Source organism: Giraffa tippelskirchi, chromosome 10 (genome assembly GCF_054371585.1).
Source record: "Giraffa tippelskirchi isolate mGirTip1 chromosome 10, T2T-mGirTip1v1.2.pri, whole genome shotgun sequence".
Lineage (NCBI taxonomy): Eukaryota > Metazoa > Chordata > Mammalia > Artiodactyla > Giraffidae > Giraffa > Giraffa tippelskirchi.
This window is the reverse complement of record NC_137284.1, coordinates 63,200,325-63,222,855: the sequence shown is the minus strand read 5'-3', so window position 1 is coordinate 63,222,855 and position 22,531 is coordinate 63,200,325. Positions and strand designations below refer to the sequence as shown.

Here is a 22,531-nt window from a genome sequence, read left to right as displayed (position 1 = left end):
GGGATTTCAGAACTGCCCTCACTCTGTGGCTCCTGTCAATCTCCCATTCCCCACCTTTCTGGATGAGAGTGGTTGGGGCAGATACCTTTCCCAGGTACAGAAGGACAGACTGCACGTCTTTTTAGTTCATGAAGTCTCCACACCAAGAGTGCCACATCTGAACCTGATGAAGACATACTGACCTTGGAGCATGTTGCTATGAATGAATGGGACAAAAGGTTAACTCACTTCCTCGGGAAGGGGTGAGTTATTTTGCCTACAGTAGGGAGAGAGACCTGAGTACACAGTGACCACAAATGGGAACCATGGAACCATCAGGCTCTCAACCTTCTATCAGGAGACATATAAGGACTGCAGTTTTCTACCCGCCTTGGAGGTCAGTGTGAATGTGTCTTGTTCAGCTCACTGTCACATGCTATTAGAGTACTAGAACAAGGAGCTTTGTGGACACAGAGAGAGGTGCTTTAAAAAGTGGTTCCTGATTTTAGCAAACAGAATTCAGCAACACATCAAAAAGCTCATACACCACAATCAAGCTGGGTTTATTCCAGGGGTACAAGGATTCTTTAAAATATGCAAATCAATCAATATGATATAACATATTAACAAATTGAAAGATAAAAACCATATGATAATCTCAACAGATGCAGAAAAAGCCTTTGACAAAATTCAGCACCCATTTATGATTAAAACTCTTCAAAAAATGGGCACAGAAGGAACCTACCTCAACATAGCAAAGGTCATATATGTTAAGCCTACAGCACACATTATTCTTAATGGTGAAAAACTGAAAGGATTCCCCCTAAGATCAGGAACAAGATAAGGGTGTCCACTCTCACCACTATTATTCAACATAATTCTGGAAGTCCTAGCTACAGCAATCAGAGAAGAAAAAGAAAGAAAAGGAATCCAGATCAAAAAAGAGGAAGTAAAGCTCTCATTGTTTGCAGATGACATGATACTGTACATAGAAAACCCTAAAGATAGTATCAGAAAATTACTAGAGCTAATCAGTGAATTTAGCAAAGTTTCAGGATACATATCAGTACACAGAAATCACTTGCATTTCTATATACTAACAATGAAAAATCAGAAAGAGAAATTAAGGAATCAATCCCATTCACCATTCCAACAAAAAGAATTAAATCTCTAGTAACAAACTTACCTAAAGAGACAACAGTGTACATAGAAAATTATAAGAAACTAATGAAAGAGATCAAAGATGACATAAATAGATGGAGAGATATTCCATGTTCCTGGGTAGGAAGGAACTATACTATAGCTATACTATAGTAAAGCTATACTACCAAACACCATCTACAGATTCAATGCGATCCCTATCAAATTACCAATGGCATTTTTCACAGAACTAGAAGAAAAAATTTCACAATTCACATGGAAACACAAAAGACCCCGAATAGCCAAAGCAGTCTTGAGAAAGAAAAATGGAGCTGGAGGAATCAACCTTCCCGACTTCATATTATACTACAAAGCTGCAGTCATCAAGACAGTATGGTACTGGCACAAAAACAGAAATATAGACCAATGGAACAAGATAGAAAGCTCAGAAATAAACCCATGCACTTATGGGTACCTTATTTTTGACAAAGGAGGCAAGAATATACAATGGAGCAAAGACAGCCTCTTCAATAAATAGTGCTGGGAAAACTGGACAGCTACACGTAAAAGAATGAAATTAGAACACTTCCTAACACCATACACAAAATGGATTAAATGGATCAAAATGGATTAAAGATCTAAATGTAAGACCAGAAACTATAAAATTCTTAGAGGAAAACATAGGCAGAACACTCGATGACATAAATCAAAGCAAGATCCTCTATGACCCACCTCCTAGAGTAATGGAAATAAGAACAAAAGTAAACAAGTGGGACATGATTAAACTTTTTTTTTTAAATAAATTTATTTATTTTAGTTGGGGGCTAATTACTTTACAATATTGTAGTAGTTTTGGCCATACAATGACATGAATCAGCCATGGGTTTACATGTGTTCCCCATCCTGAACCCCCCTCCCACCTCCCTCCCCATCCCATCCCTTTGGGTCATCCCATTGCCCCAGCCCTGAGCGTTTGTCTCATGCATCAAACCTGGAATGGTGTTCTGTTTCACATATGATAATATACATGTTTCAATGCTATTCTCTCAGAACGTCCCACCCTCACCTTCTCCCTCAGAGTCCATAAGACTGTTCTATGCATCTGTGTCTCTTATTCTGTCTTGCATATAGGGTTATCGTTACCATCTTTCAAATTCCATATATATGCATTAGTATACTGTATTGTTGTTTTTCTTTCTGGCTTACTTCACTCTGTATAATGGGCTCCAGTTTCATCCATCTCAATAGAACTGATTCAAATGTATTCTTTTCAATGGCTGAATCCCCATGGAAAAGAAAAGGAAAAAAGCAAAATGGCTGTCTGAGGAGGCCTTACAGATAGCTGGGAAGAGAAGAGAAGCGAAAAGCAAAGGAGAAAAGGAAAGATATTCCCATCTGAATGCAGAGTTCCAAAGAATAGCAAGGAGAGATAAGAAAGCCTTCCTCAGCGATCAGTGCAAAGAAATAGAGGAAAACAACAGATTGGGAAAGACTAGAGATCTCTTCAAGAAAATTAGAGATAACCAAAAGAACATTTCATGCAAAGATAGGCTCGATAAAGGACAGAAATGGTATGGACTTAACAGAAGCAGAAGATATTAAGAAGAGGTGGCAAGAATACACAGAAGAACTGTACAAAAAAGCACTTCACGACCCAGATAATCATGATGGTGTGATCACTCACCTAGAGCCAGACATCCTGGAATGTGAAGTCAAGTGGGCCTTAGAAAGCATCACGACGAACAAAGCTAGTGGAGGTGATGGAATTCCAGTTGAGCTATTTCAAATCCTCAAAGGTGATGCTGTGAAAGTGCTGCACTTGATATGCCAGCAAATATGGAAAACTCAGCAGTGGCCACAGGACTGGAAAAGGTCAGTTTTCGCTCCAATCCCAAAGAAAGGTAATGCCAAAGAATGCTCAAACTACTGCACAATTGCACTCATCTCACATGCTAGTAAAGTAATGCTCAAAATTCTCCAAGCCAGGCTTCAGCAATACGTGAACCATGAACTTCCAGATGTTCAAGCTGGTTTTAGAAAAGGCAGAGGAACCAGAGATCAAATTGCCAATATCTGCTGGATCATCGAAAAAGCAAGAGAGTTCCAGAAAAACATCTATTTCTGCTTTATTGACTATGTCAAAGCCTTTGACTGTGTGGATCACAATAAACTGTGGAAAATTCTGAAAGAGATGGGAATACCAGACCACCTGACCTGTCTCTTGAGAAACCTTTATGCAGGTCAAGAAGCAACAGTTAGAACTGGACATGGAACAACAGACTGGTTCCAAATAGGAAAAGGAGTACATCGAGGCTGTATATTGTCACCCTGCTTATTTAACTTATATGCAGAGTACATCATGAGAAATGCCGGGCTGGAAGAAACACAAGCTGGAATCAAGATTGCCGGGAGAAATATCAATAACCTCAGATATGCGGATGACAGAAAGTGAAGACGAACCAAAGAGCCTCTTGATGAAGGTGAAAGAGGAGAGTGAAAAAGTTGGCTTAAAGCTCAATGTTCAGAAAACTAAGATCATGGCATCTGGTCCCATCACTTCATGGGAAATAGATGGGGAAACAGTGGAAACAGTGACAGACTTTATTTTTGGGGGCTCCAGAATCACTGCTGATGGTGATTGCAGCCATGAAATTAAAAGACACTTACTCCTTGGAAAGAAGGTTATGGCCAACCTAGATAGCATATTTAAAAGCAGAGACATTACTTTGCCAACAAAAGTACGTCTAGTCAAGGCTATGGTTTTTCCAGTGGTCATGTATGGATGTGAGAGTTGGACGGTGAAGAAAGCTGAGCGCCGAAGAATTGATGCTTTTGATCTGTGGTGCTGGAGAAGACTCTTGAGAGAGTCCCTTGGACTGCAAGGAGATCCAATCAATCCATCCTAAAAGAGATCAATCCTGGGTGTTCATTGGAAGGTCTGATGTTGAAGCTGAAACTCCAATACTTTGGCCACCTCATGCGAAGGGTTGACTCATTGGAAAAGACCCTAATGCTGGGTAGGATTGGGGGCGGGAGGAGAAGGGGACGACAGAGGATGAGATGGTTGGATGGCATCACCGACTCGATGGACATGGGTTTGGGTAGACTCCGGGAGTTGGTGATGGACAGAGAGGCCTGGTGTGCTGCAATTCATGGGGTTGCAAAGAGTCGGACATGACTGAGCGACTGAACTGAACTAAACTGAATATTCCATTGTGTATATGTACCACAGCTTCCTTATCCATTCGTCTGCTGATGGACATCTAGCTTCCATGTCCTGGCTATTGTAAACAGTGCTGCGATGAACATTGGGGTACACACGTCTCTTTCAATTCTGGTTTCCTCGGTGTGTATGCCCAGCAGTGGGATTGCTGGGTCATATGGCAGTTCTATTCCCAGTTTTTTAAGGAATCTCCACACTGTTCTCCATAGTGGCTGTACTAGTTTGCATTCCCACCAACAGTGTAAGAGGGTTCCCTTTTCTCCACACCCTCTCCAGCATTTATTGCTTGTAGACTTTTGGATAGCCGCCATTCTGACTGGTGTGAAATGGTACCTCATTGTGGTTTTGATTTGCCTTTCTCTAATAATGAGTGATGTTGAGCATCTTTTCATGTGTTTGTTAGCCATCTGTATGTCTTCTTTGGAGAAATGTCTGTTTAGTTCTTTGGCCCATTTTTTGATTGGGTCATTTATTTTTCTGGAATTCAGCTGCAGGAGTTGCTTGTATAATTTTTAGATTAATTGTTTGTCTGTTGCTTCGTTTGCTATTATTTTCTCCCATTCTGAAGGCTGTCTTTTCACCTTGCTTATAGTTTCCTTTGTTGTGCAAAAGCGTTTAATTTTAATTAGGTCTCATTTGTTTATTTTTGCTTTTATTTCCAATATTCTGGGAGGTGGGTCATGGAGGATCCTGCTGTGATTTATGTCGGAGAGTGTTTTGCCTATGTGGGACCTGATTAAACTTAAAAGCTTTTGCACAGCAAAGGAAACTATAAGCAAGGTGACAAGACAACCCTCAGAATGGGAGAAAATAATAGCAAATGAAACAAATCGCAAAGGATTAATTTCCACAATATACAAGCAGCTCATACAGCTCAATGCCAGAAAAACAAACAGCCCAATCAAAAAGTGGGAAAAAGATCTAAACAGACATTTCTCCAAAGAAGACATACACATGGTTAACAAACTCATGAAAAGATGTTCAACATCGCTCATTATTAGAGAAATCCAAATCAAAACCACAATGAGATATCACCTCACACCGGTCAGGATGGCCGTCATCAAAAAGTCTACAAACAATAAATGCTGGAGAGGGTGTGGAGAAAAGGGAACACTCTTGCATGGTTGATGGGAATGTAAATTGATACAGTCACTATGGAAGATGGTATGGAGACTCCTTAAAAAACTAGGAATAAAACCACCATATGACCCCGCAATCCCACTCCTAGGCATATACCCTGAGGAAATCAAAACTGAAAAAGATACATGTATCCCATTGTTCATTGCCACACTGTTCACAATAACTAGAACATGGAAGCAACCTAGATGTCCATCGACAGATGAAGGGATAAAGAAGTTGTGGTATATATACACAATGGAATATTACTCAGCCATAAAAAGGGATGCATTTGAGTCAGTTCTAATGAGGTGGATTATACAGAGTAATAACTATAGTAATAATTATACTCTATTATACAGAGTGAAGTGAGTCAGAAAGAGAAAGATAAATATCATATTCTAACGCATATATACAAAATCTAGAAAAACGGTACTAAAGAATTTATTTACAGGGCAGCAATGAAGAAACAGACATAGAGAATAGACTTATGGACATGGGAAGAGGGGAGGAGAGGGTGAGATGTATGGAAAGAGTAACAGGGAAGCTTACATTACCACATATAAAATAGATAGCCAACGGGAATTTGCTGTATGGCTCAGGAAACTCAAACACGGGCTCTGTATCAACCAAGAGGGGTGGAATGGGGAGGCAGATGGGAGGGAGGTTCAAAAGAGAGGGGATATATGTATGCCTATGGCTGATTCCTGCTGAGGTTTGAGAGAAAACAACAAAATTCTGTAAAGCAATTATCCTTCAATTAAAAAATAAATTAATAAAAAAAAAAGAAGGTAGGGAACAAAATAGGTAAACTTTAGAGCTAGAAAAAAAAAGGAAAGTGGTTCCTATTCTAACAAACAAAGGAAAAGCCTTTAAGAGAAGGACTCAAACTTCAATACATTTTCATGTCTGGCCATAAGACCGAAATGGAACAAACATAAAAATCAGAAAAGCAGTTCTCATGAGTCATCCTCAAGCCCCCAAAGTTTAGATACATTGTTATAAAAATCAGACCAAACTCAGCAGTAGTGCAAGAATCTTTTTAAATTCAAGTATTTTGTAGAGAACTTATAATTCAAATAATTAAGTGAAGCATTTAAGCTCTTCATAACCTATAAAAAAAGTTAAAACAATACACAGGCTTAAACAGGCTGCAGCAGGTTGTCAACAGTATGACTTCTGTGGCAATGGATAGTATTACAGTTTGTCACTTCAGAACATTAGAAAATCCCAAACACATCAGAGAAGGAGAGAGAACTTAGGTTCCAAGAAATCAAGAACTATCCAGGCATGGAAGAAATAGGTCAGGAACAGGAAAAGGGTAGTAGAGACAGTATAAAAGAACTCAGAATGGCAGCAAAGAGTTTGCTACAAACATCCCCTGGAAATTGCTCTAAAATTGCTACAAAAGTATCCACCACCCTCACACCTGTTATTCTGCCTACCTGACCACAGCGTTAACTCCTTCAAGACGTTTTTCCATGGGAACATTGTGCCAATTTCACAATCAAACTCTTGGGATTCCCTTGTACCATCAATACTGCTGCTGACATTAGTGATTCATTCCACTAGGTACCTAATTCGTAATCACTCTGTGCATGAAAAGGCTATGTCCTGAGACACTAAAATCTACAACAAATTATCTTTATCCCATGGTATTTTTTGTATCATTAAAAACACAAAGTGGTATAAAAATTTATCCTAGCAGAGCTGGTAGTACCATTCTACTATCTTCCCTCCACCAGCTAGTCCCACAGCAGGAAAGTTACACAGCTAGGTCACCACTCCAGGAGCCAGATTTTCTTACCCCACCTAAGAATAGAAACTGGGCAAGAGAAAGGGAGCAACTAAAACCCCAGCAACATCTGCCAGGCTTCTACAATGTGTCAAGCACAGTACCAAAACGCCTTAAAGACTATCTCCTATAATCTTACCATCACCCCAGCAGGTACACATAATTATTCATAACACGTAAATGAAAGAATTGAAGTTGGTTATATATGGATGCAAGTGTATATGGCTAGTAAACAGCAGACCTAGAATTTTAAACCAAGTCTCTTGGGCACCACAACTGAATGTTTTTCATCAACAAAGCACCAAAGACAAGGAGCCCTTAACAAAGCATTTGTGTTGGACTTCAACAGAATATTTCCTAGTATTAGTCAAAATACATTCGATCAGTTTCATGCTCGTCTTTCTAAATCCCTACTTTTCCAAACCATGCTCAGCTCTGTGCTCTGAAGACACTTGCTAATTCCACAACATCCATGTTCGAGACTTTCACTTAAGAAATATTCATAAAATATAAAGTAAGTGCTTAGGCCAGATACTAACCGGGCACTAAAAATGCAGCACTCAACTTATATGTAAGAGAACAAACAGCAACCTGAACCTACCCCATTTCGAAGGCAATCCTGAGTAAAACTAAGAGGGATTTAGGAGCCCCATCCCCAAAGTGGAGAAGGCCTATAGCAGTCCTGGTGCCCCCAGCCAAGCAGATGGGAAGCCCCAAGCATGCATGCTTCTGACATACATAGCTTTGATGGTGGCCTTCTTCTGCTTGTTCCAGCATGCTCCAGCCTCATTTCCTTAGATACGATTTCAGCATTGTACAAATTGTCAATCCATCCTAAAGGAGATCAGTCCTGGGTGTTCATTGGAAGGACTGATGCTGAAGCTGAAACTCCAATACTTTGGCCACCTCATGCGAAGAGTTGACTCATTGGAAAAGAACCTAATGCTGGGTAGGATTGGGGGCAGGAGGAGAAGGGGACGACAGAGGATGATATGGCTGGATGGCATCACTGACTCGATGGACATGGGTTTGAGTAGACTCTGGGAGTTGGTGATGGACAGAGAGGCCTGGCGTGCTGCAATTCATGAGGTCGCAAAGAATCGGACACGACTGAGCGACTGAACTGAACTGAACAAATTGCCAATGGTGAGAAAATTTTATACTTACAGATGGGAGAAATATCAAAATTTATTCTTAAAAATCCATTATCCCCAGCAGCAACACTACTGCCTGGCTGAGCTGGGACCCAGCCCAGAAGGCCTCCTAATCCCCAGACACTAGAATCCTGAAGTTGCCTCCACACAGAGGGTGATGAAGTGTTCACTGCCCAAGACACGGGCTGGGAGAAAATCCTTGCAAAGCACAGATATGAAATAGGACACGTGTTTAGAACATATAAAGAATTCTTAAAATTCAATCATGAGAAAAAATTCAATAAAAACTGGGCAAAAGCTGCAAACAGGCATTTTCCCAAAGATAATATGTTATGGCAAAGAACCACATTAAAGGATGCTCAACATCATTAGTCAACAGGCAAATGCAAATTAAAATCTCAATGAGATAACACTATAGATCCTTTAAAATATTAACGCTGTAAAAGGCGTGCCATGCCAACTGTTGACAAAAATGTGTGGAGCAACTGGAACTCTTGGACGCTGTGGTACAACCACTCTGGAAAACGGTGTGGCAGTTTCTTAAAAAAAAATAAACATACACCTTCCATATGACCCAGACCTTCTCCTTTAAGTATTTACCTAAGGAAAACAACAGCATATGTCCATGCTCATATGCAAACTTTATACAGCTTTTTAGGTAACAGCTCCAAACTGGAAACAACCCACATGTTCAACAATAAATAAAAGAATAAACAAATTGTAGCACACCCATAATACTATTCAGCAATAAAATGGCATGAAGGCCTAAGATATGCTACAACATGCATGAATCTTGGGAGGGGGGAAAAAAAAACAGGCTGAGTGAAAGAAGCCAGACTATAAAATTTCTAGAAAATGCAAACTAACGTAAAGTGACAGGAAGTAGATGAGGGCCTTGTAGGGTAAGGGAGTTAGAGAAGGCCAGGTTCAGAAAAAGAAGGAGACCGGCACTTTACAGAACAGATCACCTTTAATGAGGCGAGAAGGGGCAGCAGTCAGGTTAGTGAGCTGCTGCCCTAATCCAAGAAAAGCGTAAGTATATATAGGCATATATGTGGAAAGCTACTCTCTTAAGGGGGCCTCTTCTTCTGGACCTGGGCGTAATCAACCTTAATGTCCACCTTTTTTTTCTTCGGAGTGAGAGAGTTCTTTGTTTTGCATAGAATGGTGGGGAGGACCTGGAGGGGAGTTTTAACTCCAGGCTATTTTGAGCCATATAACTTTCCTTCAGGCCTGCCTAGGAAATGGGAGGTACAGGAAGGGAGATTGGGAGGGAGGAATTATCAAGGATCACAAGGAAACTTTTGAGGGTGACAAGTATATTCATTATCTCAGCTGGAGTGATGGTCTCAGGAGATATAAACGTGTCAAAACTCATCAAATTGTACACTTTCAACATGTGCACCTCATCCCATGTTGATAACACCCCAAGAAAGCTATTTTTTAAATTCATTATTAGCATGCTACTCTAGGTGTTATATAAATGCAGAGTGCTGTGCTTAGTCTCTCAGTTGTGTCCGACTCTCTGAGACCCCATGGACTGTAGTCCACCAGGCCCCTCTGTCCATGGGATTCTCCAGGCAAGAATACTGAAGTGGGTTGCCATGCCCTCCTCCAGGGGATCTTCCCAACCCAGGGATCCAACCCAGGTCTCCCGCATTGCAGGCAGATTCTTTACCATCTGAGCCACCAAGGAAGCCCATAAATGCTGGAGTTCCATTGTCTCAAATCTCTTAAACCACTTTGTGTTGTTACAGATGCAGCCTTCATATACAAAGCAAGATGCCCCTTTTTCTATGCATTCACATAAAACTGAAAATGAAAGGACAATGTCTTCACTTTTAATGATACACAGACTGTATATAGAAGGCTATTCTGATCACTATGCAGGGCAGATTTTACTGCTCTGAAGGGAAAGTGGCTAGCACAAGCAATGCATTCATTTTTCCTATTAGTCTAAGATTTACCTTTTAAATAATATTACCCATGACAAAAAGACTAAAGGTAACCTGATATTCACAATCTGATCATCTTCTTTCAATAGACTACTTGATAATGTAAATATATTAAGAAAATGTAAATATACTAAGATGTCTATGTAGGACTGACATGAATCAATCCAGTAAATTTTATACTGCTTAAAAACTAAAATCCTGAACCATGTTTAATCTTCCTTTTCTTCTGTATAATGAGTTGTGAATTGCATGGTTACACAAAAGTAATAAAATCTAAATAACAAGTTTCCTAATTTATTCCAAGAGAGACCAAAAAAGACAAAAGTCCATGCTCTGGACAGTTTAATCATAAAAGATTATATTACCCCCAACAGCGTTAAACAATACAAAACATTCCAGAAGGCTCAATGAGAAGGAGAAGAGCCCTGTTACATTTTACCAGCAGGCAGCCTTGAGTTTCACTTCATTTGACGGGCACAGGCATAAACCACGAAGAAAAGAGAGGACTCTCCTGTAAGAAGGGTCACCAGGCACAAAGAGCACAGTGTGTTGAAGGGGCAACAGAGGGACTCACCTCAGTGGAAGCACAGAGGTAAACAACAGAAGACTACAAGAGAAAAGCAGAGGGATTCCCTGGGGGTCAAGTGGTTAAGAATTCAACTTCCATCACTGGGAGTGTGGGTTCAATCCTTGTTCAGGGAGAGAAGACCCCACATGCCATGTAGCCAAAATACCAAAACATCAAACAGAAGCAACGCTGTCACACAGTCAATGAAGTCTTTAAAAATGGTCCACACTAAAAAAAAAAAAAAAAAATCTTAAAAACAAAGTACTGAAAAGGCTACAAAATCAAGAAGATGTTACAATATCCAGAGTGGCTTACCAAGGTTTGTTTAATCCTACTGGTGCGCTGCAGTCCATGAGGTCGCAAAGAGTTGGACACGACTGAGTGACTGAACTGAACTGAATTATGTAGTCTAGGCTCTTGAGGAAAGTAGTGTTTCAGAAAAATTAAATTTAAAATAAGAGTCTGGACCTGGAGAGATTCTCATACAAAGTGAACCCAGAGAAACACAAATATTAATATCATATTAGATCACTTACATGTAAAACCTTAAAAAATGACAAAAATTAACTTATATACAAAACAGAAATAAACCCACAGACATAGAAAACAAACTTATGGTTACCAAAGGGGAAAGAGGGAAGGGATAAATTAGGAGTTTGAGATTAACATACATACATAACTATAAATAAAATAGATAACTAACAAGGACTGACGTATAACACAGGGAAGTCAATTATCTTGTAACAACCCATAATGGAAAAGAATCTGGAAAAGTGTATATATATATATATAAATAAATATGTGTATATATTAATACATAAAACTGAATCACTGTGCTGTATACCTGAAACTAACATGACATTGTAAACCAACTATACTTCAACAAAAATACAATACAATAGAATAGGCTGGTGAGGCTGATCGAGAAAGTAGACCCAAGAAGTCAGAATGCTGTAGTGAAAGGGGCTAGACTGAGGTAGGAGAAGTTTAAATAAAAGAGAAGGGATGCACAGAATTGTGAACTAGGATTTAGTGACTCAACTCTACAAATACTGACGGAAAGGAATCAATAAAAGATGATGGAAGTTTCAAGCCTGAGGGAGCAAAGAAAGTGACATTAAGAATAAGAAAAAGAAAGTAGGAAAAGGACGGTTAAGAAAAAAATGATGAACTCCATTTCAGACAAGTTTAGATATAGGGAAACAACGACTGGTCCACATGGAAATACGTAAAATGCAGCTGGAAAAATAGGACCCAGTGCTCCAATGAAAGGAGTAAGTTGGAATTTGGGAGTTGATGGCATGTAAGTGGTAGCTGAAATCACAAACATCAGTGGAATTTCAAATGGGAAACAAAAGTTCAGGGATTGAGATCATGATTTCTAAGATCTCAAACTATACTATAAAATGCATCCCTTTAATTATCAGCAAATGGATGTGGATAATACCATTTCTTCATCATTTTCCAACACATAATACCTGGCTGCCGTACCAGGACTAAAATATTATCTTGACTTTATTGCTACACATTTCAAAACTGCAGAAACAACTGGTCTCTTCAGTACAATCCAGGGGGAAAATTCAAATGCCAGGCAGATAACCAACGGTGAACCAGCCCAGTCTGAGACAGGAGGGAAGGAAAGTGCAGGCCTGGTCTAAAGTCAGCACCTCGAGGGAGCGGGGAGATGCCCAGGAAGCCACAAGGAGGAGCCCTTCACCAAAAGAAGGCTTGAAGGATCTCTATCCAGGGAAGAGCTCTGGAAGGTTTTGAGCTGGAAAAGTCTGGAATCAGATCTGCAGCTGCCGTTACAGCCAAGGCAAAAAATAAAATAACCACCACCAAAGAAATCAGGAACAGGCTGAAGTTACAGTTACGCCATCTCCCCACTGACTCCTTGTGCTCACCCCACGAGATGATCCCAATACATCTAGGAATCTCTGGGGAATATAAACTGAAGGTGTAAGGTTGCATGGATGTGAGAGTTGGACTATAAAGAAAGTGCCGAAGAATTGATGCTTTTGAACTGTGGTGTTGGAGAAGACTCTTGAGAGTCCCTTGGACTGCAAGGAGATCCAACCAGTCTATCCTAAAGGAAATCAGTCCTGAGTGTTCATTGGAAGGACTGATGTTGAAGCTGAAACTGCAACACTTTGGCCACCTGATGCAAAGAGCTTATTCATTTGAAAAGACCCTGATGCTTGGAAAGATTGAAGGCAGGAGAAGGGGACGACAGAGGATGAGATGGCTTGATGGCATCACCGACTCAATGGACACTAGTTTGGGTGGACTCCGGGAGTTGGTGATGGACAGGCAGGCCTGGCGTGCTGCGGTTCATGGGGTCGCAAAGAGTGGGACACGACTTAGCGACTGAACTGAAGGTTGCCTCTGTCTGAAGGTCTCTCCCTTTGGGACCAGGGGCCTTGAACTCAGAAATGCCACTCTGTCACCCAGGCCTCTTGGAGAGACAACCTTTTAGCTGAAGTATCTGTTTTATACTATTTCACCCTTTCTAGTACTTTTTCTAATTTGCTTTTTCAAATTGAAACTAGCAGGCTTTTATTATAAAATTATTTTCTATTTTATTTGTGCAGGTAAGTTTTGTACATTCTTAGGAAAGAAATACGGAAAAATATACACCAAACCTAATAGCCATCGTTACCAGGAAGCACGACCAGTTTATATTTATGTTATGATTCTTTTACAGTATTTGCTTTTTTTCCTAAGCCAAATATCATATGAAATCAAATAAAAAACTTCTTCAATTTTTAGTTGAAGTATACTTACGTCAGAATTTTTCAGAATCTTTTCCACTACAAGATAGTGAATATAGCTCCCGTGCTATATATATCAGGGCTTCCCCCTGGTAGCTCAGACAGTAAAGAATCTGCCTGCAGTGCAGGAGACCCGGGTTCAATCCCTGGAAGATCCCCTAGAGAAGGAAATGGTAAACCGCTCCAGTATCCTTGCCTGGAAAATTCCATGGACAGAGGAGCCTGGTGGGCTACAGTCCATGGCTTGCAAAGTCGGGCATGACTGACTGTGCTATATATTGGTCCTTATTATGTATTTTACATACAATAGTATGTATATTAATTCCATACTCTTAATTTATCCCTCGTCTTCCCTCTTTTACCTTTTAATTTTAAAAAGTATTTTTACTTTTGGTTGCACTGGGTCTTCGTTGCTGTGTGCAGGCGAGTGGGGGCTAGTCTTTGCTATGGTGCGTGGGCTTTTCATTGCAGTGGATTCTCTGAAATGAGAGCTCGGGCTCTAGGCATACGGGCCCGAGGTGCACCAACTCAGTAGTTGTGGCATACGGGCTTTGTTGTTCCACAGCATGTGAAATCTTCAAACCCAGGGATGGAACCCATGTCCCATTCTTATCCACTGTACCACCAGGGAAGTCCCTCCCTTCCCCTGTGGTAACCACGACTCTTTCCTATGTCTATGAGTCTTTCTGTTTTGTAAATAAGTTCACTTGTATCATTTTCTTAGATTTCACAAATACGTGATGTCATACGATGTTTGTCTTTCTCTAATTTATTTCATGTAAAGGTATGACAATATTTAGGTCCATCCATGATGCTGCAAATGGCATTATTTTACTTTGTTTTATACTCCATTTTACACATATACCACATTTGCTTTATCCATTCATTTAGGTTGCTTCTATGTCTTGACTACTATAAACATTGCTCCTACGAACACTGGAATCCGCCTGCAATGCAGGAGACCCCAGTTCGATTCCTGGGTCGGGAAGATCCCCTGCAGGAGGACATGATAACCCCGTCCAATATTCTTGCCTGGAGAAACCCATGGACAGAGGGGCCTGGTGGGCTACAGTCCAGGGGGTCGCAAAGAGTCACATATGACTGAGTGACTAAGCACAGCACAGCAGTGCTCTGTAAACATCACCCACCAAAGTCTCTATCAGAATTGGAGACGTTTTGTCTAGTTTTGCTGCTGCTGTTGAATTTGGGAGCTTGAGGGGTTTTGTTTTCCTTTCAATTAATTACTCTATTATTTTCAGAATCAAGAATGGTAGCCTTGTCAACTACAAATGGGCACTTGCCATCTGCCTCCACAAAGATTAAATCATGTGCTGCTGCAGTTGCTGACCTTTAACATTCCCTGAAAGGAGTTCAGGGTAGAGAACAGAAATGAGGCACTCTGTGTTCTGGAAAAACTGGCAGAACAAGTCTTCTGAGAGTTAAATATTCTCAGGAGCTGATTTTAAGAGTCCAATTCTTGCATCTCCTCACATCTAGAAAAGCACTAAATTCCTTCATGGTGACCACTACCCCCTCATGACTTACAGAAACCTGCAAAAACATATGCTTGATTGCAAGTACTCCCCTTTCACCAAGATCACATACACACTGATCCTCCCCCACCTCTCTCAAGCAGTTTCTCAGAGTATCTGAAATGCTATCTCCTGGGTTATAGTCCTCATTTTCTCGCAAAAAATCTTAACTTGCAAATCATCTTGTGCATTTTTTTTAAGTCAGCAACCTGACAATGATAAAGACTGACTGCTTTTTCCCTCTACTGTCTCTTACTGATAAAATGAAAAATTGGATAGCATTAAAAAAAAAAAAGCCGTCACTGATTCTATTAATTTAGGGGGGGAGGAAATCACCCATTACGTTAGATTACATTACACCACAATTTCTCAATCTCTTCACTCTTAGTATTTTAGACCAGACAATTCTTTATTGTAACATACTCCTCTGTGGATGGGTGTGATCACTTAGCATGTGATGCATTTTAGCCATAAGATATCTTAATTTCAAGAGCTGTTATTAAAACAAACAAGAACTTTCCTCTTTTTAATGCAGGACATGTAAAAACCATATCTTTCTTTTCCTAAGGAAGGATGCTAAATAGTGTGAACAGACACATAAGTTTAGAAGATAAAGTTGCTGCCTTTGAGAGGCTTATAACAAATTGCACTCATAATTTGTATCATTTTGGTCTCAGTCATTGACCAATAATGTAATTAAGGCTTTGGTGTTATCCTGACTCTTATAAGTTAATTATACAATGATTTTTATTTTTATGTTTTATAAAAGTTACAAGCATAATTCTACATAACTAACACAAAAATTTCTGATTGTAGATTAAATAACACCGATACCTACTAAGAAAGCACTATTTCTAACCACTGCATTTGATGGTACAACTCTAAAATGAAAGCACAACCTGGAAAAGACCCCACAACAACTCTAACAAAAGCATCTCTTCACATGAAACAAGTATTTTGGTGATTGATTTAAACAGGGTATTTATTAAATAATGTCCTAAGGGAGAATGAAGAAGACCAATGTGAGGTCACCCCTCTTTACAACTCTATAGCATAGAGAAACTGAGAATGAATGAAATAAATAAAACATCATTCAGTGTGGGTCTTCAAATGTTTCTATTTGCTTACATCTACCACACAACAGGAATCATTATATACAACCTTCCAAAAACTCAATTGCCCATTACAATATCTACATCATTTGACTTCCAATACAATCTAACTGCATCATCAAAAGTATTTCCTCCCTAAACAAAAACAAACTTCTAAAATTCAGTCGTTTGTTCATTTGCTCACTTTTCATTCAACCAACAAGGCCAAATACTGGCCAGGCACACTGCTGTGAAAGCGTAGTCACTCAAGTCATGTTCGACTCTTTGCGACACCATGGACTGTAGCCCACCAGGCTCCTCTGTCCATGAGATCATCTCAGCAAGAATACTGGAGTGGGTAGCCATTTCCTTCTCCAGGGGATCTTCCCAACCCAGGGATCAAACCCAGGTCTCCTACATTGCAGGCAAATTCCTTACCATCTGAGCCACCAAGGAAGCCCACTGGTGGGCCCTAGAAAATCACACCAAACAAGGCACTTTCTCCAAATTCAAGGAACTACCCAATATATATGCTGCCTCTGGGCTGCCTCTCTACCACCTCTCACCAAGACCAGCGGGTACAAAGCATGGTGCCAAGTCCTATTAAAACCAGCACCAGCCAAGCAAGTGGCTGACAGATTGCTAACAGTCTAGTCAAACACTGCTATCTGTCTGAAGGCTTGCTTCACACTCCTGAGTACATAAGAAAGCTGACTGTTCTACCTCCTCCCAATGTTTTATCAAAATGCACAGAAAGACACAAGACAAAATCTGGCAATAACTCTATCAACCGTATGCCAAAGTCTATTCACCATATGCCATAGTCTGAGTCAAAGGTCCATGAACTGCACAATCAAGAAGCTCAACTGACCCAAGAGTTCATTACCGTACTCACTGTCTTGTGCTACATCTTCCGAAATGTTATCCAAGGATGAATGAATAAGTGAAGAGACAAGCAAATGACAAGAGGAGAGTGAACCACAAAGACGAGGAGAACATGTCAACCATCCCCATCGCCTGAACTTAGTTCTGAAACACAGGAGCTCTACCTACCAGAAAAAGACAGGCTGCCAGACAGGTCACTGCATGGGAACGCCTTCCAAAGTTTGCCAAAGTTGGATTCCCTCTCTTAACCCTCCCCCTCTCCTGGGAGATCTACCTCCATTCCAAGATGGTAATTATTGGCCTGGGCAAGCAACAGGGAAAATTAAGGAGGGCAATGGTTTATAACTGCCCAAGGAAGACTGTAAAACAGGGTCCCAGAGAGAAAAAGCTCCATGAGCAGAACACAGGAAAGTAACAGATACTACTTTCATGGCTGAAGAATTATGTGTGTGCATGCTAAGTCGCTTCAGTCATGTATGACTCCCTGGGACCCTATGGGCGGTAGCCTGCTGGGCTCCTCTGTCCATGGGATTCTCCAGGCAAACTGCTCCTAATTCTCGAATTCATTCGGAGACCTGGACAGTCTGCGCCATGGAACTTTCCATCTCAGCCTGGCAGAGCCACACAATGATGAGTGCCTGTTAGCCCCTCAGAACAGAACAAGCCAAGGAACATGTGCAACCATATATCTTCCACGACTGGACACAGAAATAGAAAGTTCAGTGAGGAAGACGGAAGAAGCGGCACTCACCCACTTCAGTGAAATCAACAGAAGGGAAAATACAGATCCAAGGGTCAAGAGGAAGAATATCTCTCTAATGAAAATTCTCTTGAAGCTCTTAAACACTGCAGACAGTATCTTGGCAACCCTCAAAACGTTCTAGGAGGATATAGTCTCCTCCATCCAGGCTGCCAAGCGGAGCTGGGCAAAACGTATCATCACCCAGATGGTTCACGATCTCAGCTCTCAGACAAGCCTACATACTTCCCTCCTTTGGGGAAGCACCCGGGGGTTTTCCTCTCCCTTTATTATCTTACTTTTCATCATCATTAAGATGTCCAACAGATACTTTAGAACAATTTGGTCATGCTATTAACACTTAAGTCACAATTTGTTATTTAAATACTTAGTGTAACTAGACACTGTGCTCAGGGCTTTACATAGGCAAATCTTACTTAATGCTTTACCACATGAAGCTTTTTTTATCTCCCATGTTTATACAGAAATTGCAGCTCTGGAACAGATGAATAATTTTTCCAAAAGTCACTTAGGTATCAAGTATCAAGATTTAATCCAGGTCTGTATCTTTCACTCTGTGCTGTATTCCTTCAATGTTCAAGCCTGAGCCATCTTCCCAGCACACACAGCTCAGCTGGTAAAGAATCCACCTGCAAGGCAGGAGACCCCAATAGCATAACAGTCAGCCACGACTTGGCCACTAAACAACAGCCTGCCAAAGTTACTCTATGTCAGTGAAGTATCCTACTTCATTAGATGTTTGCTGAGCACCTGTATGAGTCAAGTGCCATCTTGGGGTAGATGGGAAACAAACCTGCATTGAGATGTTTAGACTTAAAAGTATACAACAGATGTTATTTAGCCTTACTATGATACTACCTCCACAAGCGTGTAAGATTTGTAAGGGGGCGGGGGGGTTGCTTATTTTTGTTTATTCCACAAATTAACAGCATTCATGGACCGCTGTTGAATATTTTTAAAGTTTACAAGATGTGCACTCCTTAAATATAGTCTATAGTTTAAAATTGGCAAGAAACAATCTATAACAGCAACTGAGAGGTAATATGTTCATGGCCTTTTAATAATTCACATTAAACATTTATTCTTATGTGTCAGTGTTTTCACCAATTCAGATAATTGTACACCAAAAATAAGACATGTGAAGTGCAAAATCTTAAGTATAAAGCTTGATAAATTTTTGCAAAATGATCATACATATGTATCAGTCAGGGTCCAGTCAGGAAATAGAAATCACACCAGTTGTTTGAGCAGGGAAAATGTAATACAATGAATTGTTAACTGGTAGGAAGTAAATATTCAAAGGAATAAAAGAAGATTTCAAAGAAAAATAGCAGTGCAAACTCCACCCAACCCCCCAAAAAATAGCCACTATCTCTAGGCTGAAGAAGAGTGGACAGTAAGGTAGTTAAGCACCCCACCCCACAAGATGAAGATTCAGACCTCCTTGGAGGGACAGAAACTGTATCAGGAGCAGTGGAGGAACTCACCGGAGAGCAGGCTGGAGGTGGGCTGTGGGCAGGGCGAGGCCTGAGGGTCACAACCTGACCTCTGAATAGGCTGCTGGGCTCCCGCTGAAAGGTCCTAATGGGGGCTGGAACCTGGGAGGGAGGGGTCTTCCCGACACAACAGCCTTGCAGTGTTCCTTCAGGGCCCTCTGTTGGGAATGCCTAATATTCCAAAGGAAAATGGTTTACAGAATCCAGCTTCATGTTACACAGTTGGGCAAGCAAGACTCAATTTGGAATTGAGATCATAAGCTGGCGCTGGACTTCCCTGGTCGTCCAGTGGTTAAGAATCAACCTGCCAATGCAGGCAACGTGGGTTCAATCCCTGATCCAGGGGGATCTCACATGGCACAGGGCAACTGAGCCCTCGTGTCACAATTCCTGAAGCCTGCGAGTCCCAGAGCCCCTGCTCCACGCCATCCCAACGAGAAGCCGGAGCACTGCCAACGGCAGAGCAGCAGCGGCTCGTCTCAACTAGAGAAAGTCTGTGTGCAGCAACGAAGACCTAGCACAGCCGGAAGTTGATAAATTAATTACATTTTTTAAACAAAGAGAAAGAAGACAGGCTGGCTTCTGAAAGCTTTCCTATTCATGTTTTGGGCCTTTGTGAGACTAATAATTTTAGGCCAGTCAAGCTAACCCAAAAAAGTCCTAATGAGTTTCCTTTTGATAAATGTACCCCAAAAGAAGGATGGGTAAACAAAATGTAGTAATCACTACATACAGTGGACTATAACTCAGCATTAAAAGGAATGAAATTCTGAGAGCTACCACAATATAGAAGAACCTTGAAGACATTAAAAGAAATAAGCCAGACAGGAAAGGACTAGTACTGTGTCATTCTACTTACAGGAGGTACCTAGAGTAGTCAAATTCATCAATGGTAAAATGGACACGGAATTTCAGTCTGTGATGATGACAAAGTTCAGGAGCTGGATGACAGCAATGGTTGCACACGATGTGAATATATCGTGGATATATCGAATGCCACTGAGCCAGCCAATTAAAAATGGTTAAAATGTAAAATCTTGTTACATACAGTTTACCACAATAAAAAAAAGTTTAAGCTGATTTTTTTTTAAGCTGATTTAAAGAGGTCATATTACTTGTACCAAAAGCACCTTGACTAGTATATTTCAAGCCATTCATCATCATGAACCCAGAATACTCAACCTAAAATGTCGAACGTCACTCCCTTGATCCGCCAGCCTCACTATTAAGCTAAGCTCCTCCACATGGCATATAAGGAAGACATTCCGAGTTCTAGTCTCTACTTACCTTTGTTAGGTAGGTAGAGTAGGGAAGGAGGGGTCCAAAATGGTTAAAGAAAAACAGTGACTAGAAAAAGCCCCCAAAAGGGTCAGAGAAAGGGAAAAGCCCACAGAAAGGGGTAGCCTCAGACTGGAACGAGAAACTCTGGTGAGAAAACACAGCCAAACATGGCCCCTTCCCTGACTGGCCTTAAACACTCACCCTATTTGGTTGCCGGCAAAAGCCCTAATTTGCACCAGCAAAACCAATCAGGCTCCAGGGACTATAAAGGGTTAAAAACAAAAATATAAAAAGGGAAGCCAAAAGGAGTCGAGAACACTCCTATGGGAGTTGGTAACTGAGCTGTAAGTAGTCTGTCCTTACAAGTCTCTGTTATAACAAGACAAAAACCTCAAGAAAATACTGCTGCTGCCTGCTTAATAAACCATGCCTGTTTGAGCTGAGAGTAGTCTGTCATTTCAATTCTCTGCAATGGGGAGACAAGAGCGAGGGAGAAAAACCAACCCCAAACCTTCATCCTTAATTCTTGCTATTCCCTGGTGCACTACTATACTTCCACTAACACTTTGTTACCCTTAACAACTAACAGAATCCCCACATTGGTTCTCTAAAAGGGCACTTGTGGTAATGTTTTAAATATAAATATGTATTTTGAATGTATGGCTAACCCAAAAAAAGAATAAAGAAAATCTATAGAAGCTAGAAAAGACAAGAATCTATAAATCCACAAGGTTATATGCAAGTACTATAGTTACCATTTTCCTAGCAGCCATTATTGATTTCTAATGGCTAAAAGCCTGGGTTTTAATTATCCAGGTCCCACAGGGAGAATCCCATGGACAGAGGAGCCTGGTGGGCTACAGTGCATGGAGTCGCAAAAGTTGGCCATGACTTAGCGACTAAACCACCACTGCCACCACAGGGAACAAGGACAAAGTCTGGGACCCAACAACCTTGGAAGGAGGAAATACAGATCTTCTCTGGAGGACAACACCTTCAAACTAAACCTCAAAAAAGTCAACAAAAAAGTTCCAAGAAACATGAATTCATAATAAAAAAATAAATACTGTACAAAGATATAAGCCACAGTAAGGAAGAGTCAAACAGAATCAAAAACCTCTACAGAATCAGATCCATACTGTGGGTATCAAAACCAGACTCTAACCCTTACACTCTGTGAAATATGAAGAAATAAAGGGAGACCTGAAACTATGACAGTTCAGTTCAGTCACTCAGTCGTGTCCAATTCTTTGCGACCCCATGAATCGCAGCACACCAGGCCTCCCTGTCCATCACCAACTCCCGGAGTTTACCCAAACCCATGTCCATCGAGTTGGTGATGCCATCCAGCCATCTCATCCTCTGTCGTCCCCTTCTGCTCCTGCCCCCAATCCTTCCCAGCATTAGGGTCTTTTCCAATGAGTCAACTCTTCGCATGAGGTGGCCAAAGTATTGGAGCTTCAGCTTCAGCATCAGTTCTTCCAATGAACACCCAGGACTGATCTCCTTTAGGATGGACTGGCTGGATCTTCTTGCAGTCCAAGGGACTCTCAAGAGTCTTCTCCAACACCACAGTTCAAAAGCATCAATTCTTCGGCGCTCAGCTTTCTTCACCGTCCAACTCTCACATCCATACTTGACTACTGGAAAAACCATAGCCGTGACTAGATGGACCTTTGTTGGCAGAGTAATGTCTCTGCTTTTCAATATGCTATCTAGATTGGTCACAAAAGAGTATCAAATAACAAATAAGATGTGTATAAAGAACCAAACAGAACTTCTAGA

General features: G+C 40.8%; 1 protein-coding gene across 11 annotated transcripts in view; it reads right to left on the bottom strand.

The window, feature by feature from the left end:
• Positions 1-22,531, bottom strand: part of UMAD1 (UBAP1-MVB12-associated (UMA) domain containing 1) — a 345,403-nt gene that overhangs the window by 315,781 nt on the left and 7,091 nt on the right. Inside the window, exon 1 of one of the 11 annotated variants that reach the window (XM_081531704.1) lies at positions 17,961-18,035. The exons of the other annotated variants lie outside the window; for them this stretch is intronic. The gene's annotated coding sequence lies outside the window, so the exon portion shown is untranslated. Of the gene's footprint in view, positions 1-17,960; positions 18,036-22,531 lie in introns of those variants that run through there. 11 annotated transcript variants of the gene reach the window in all.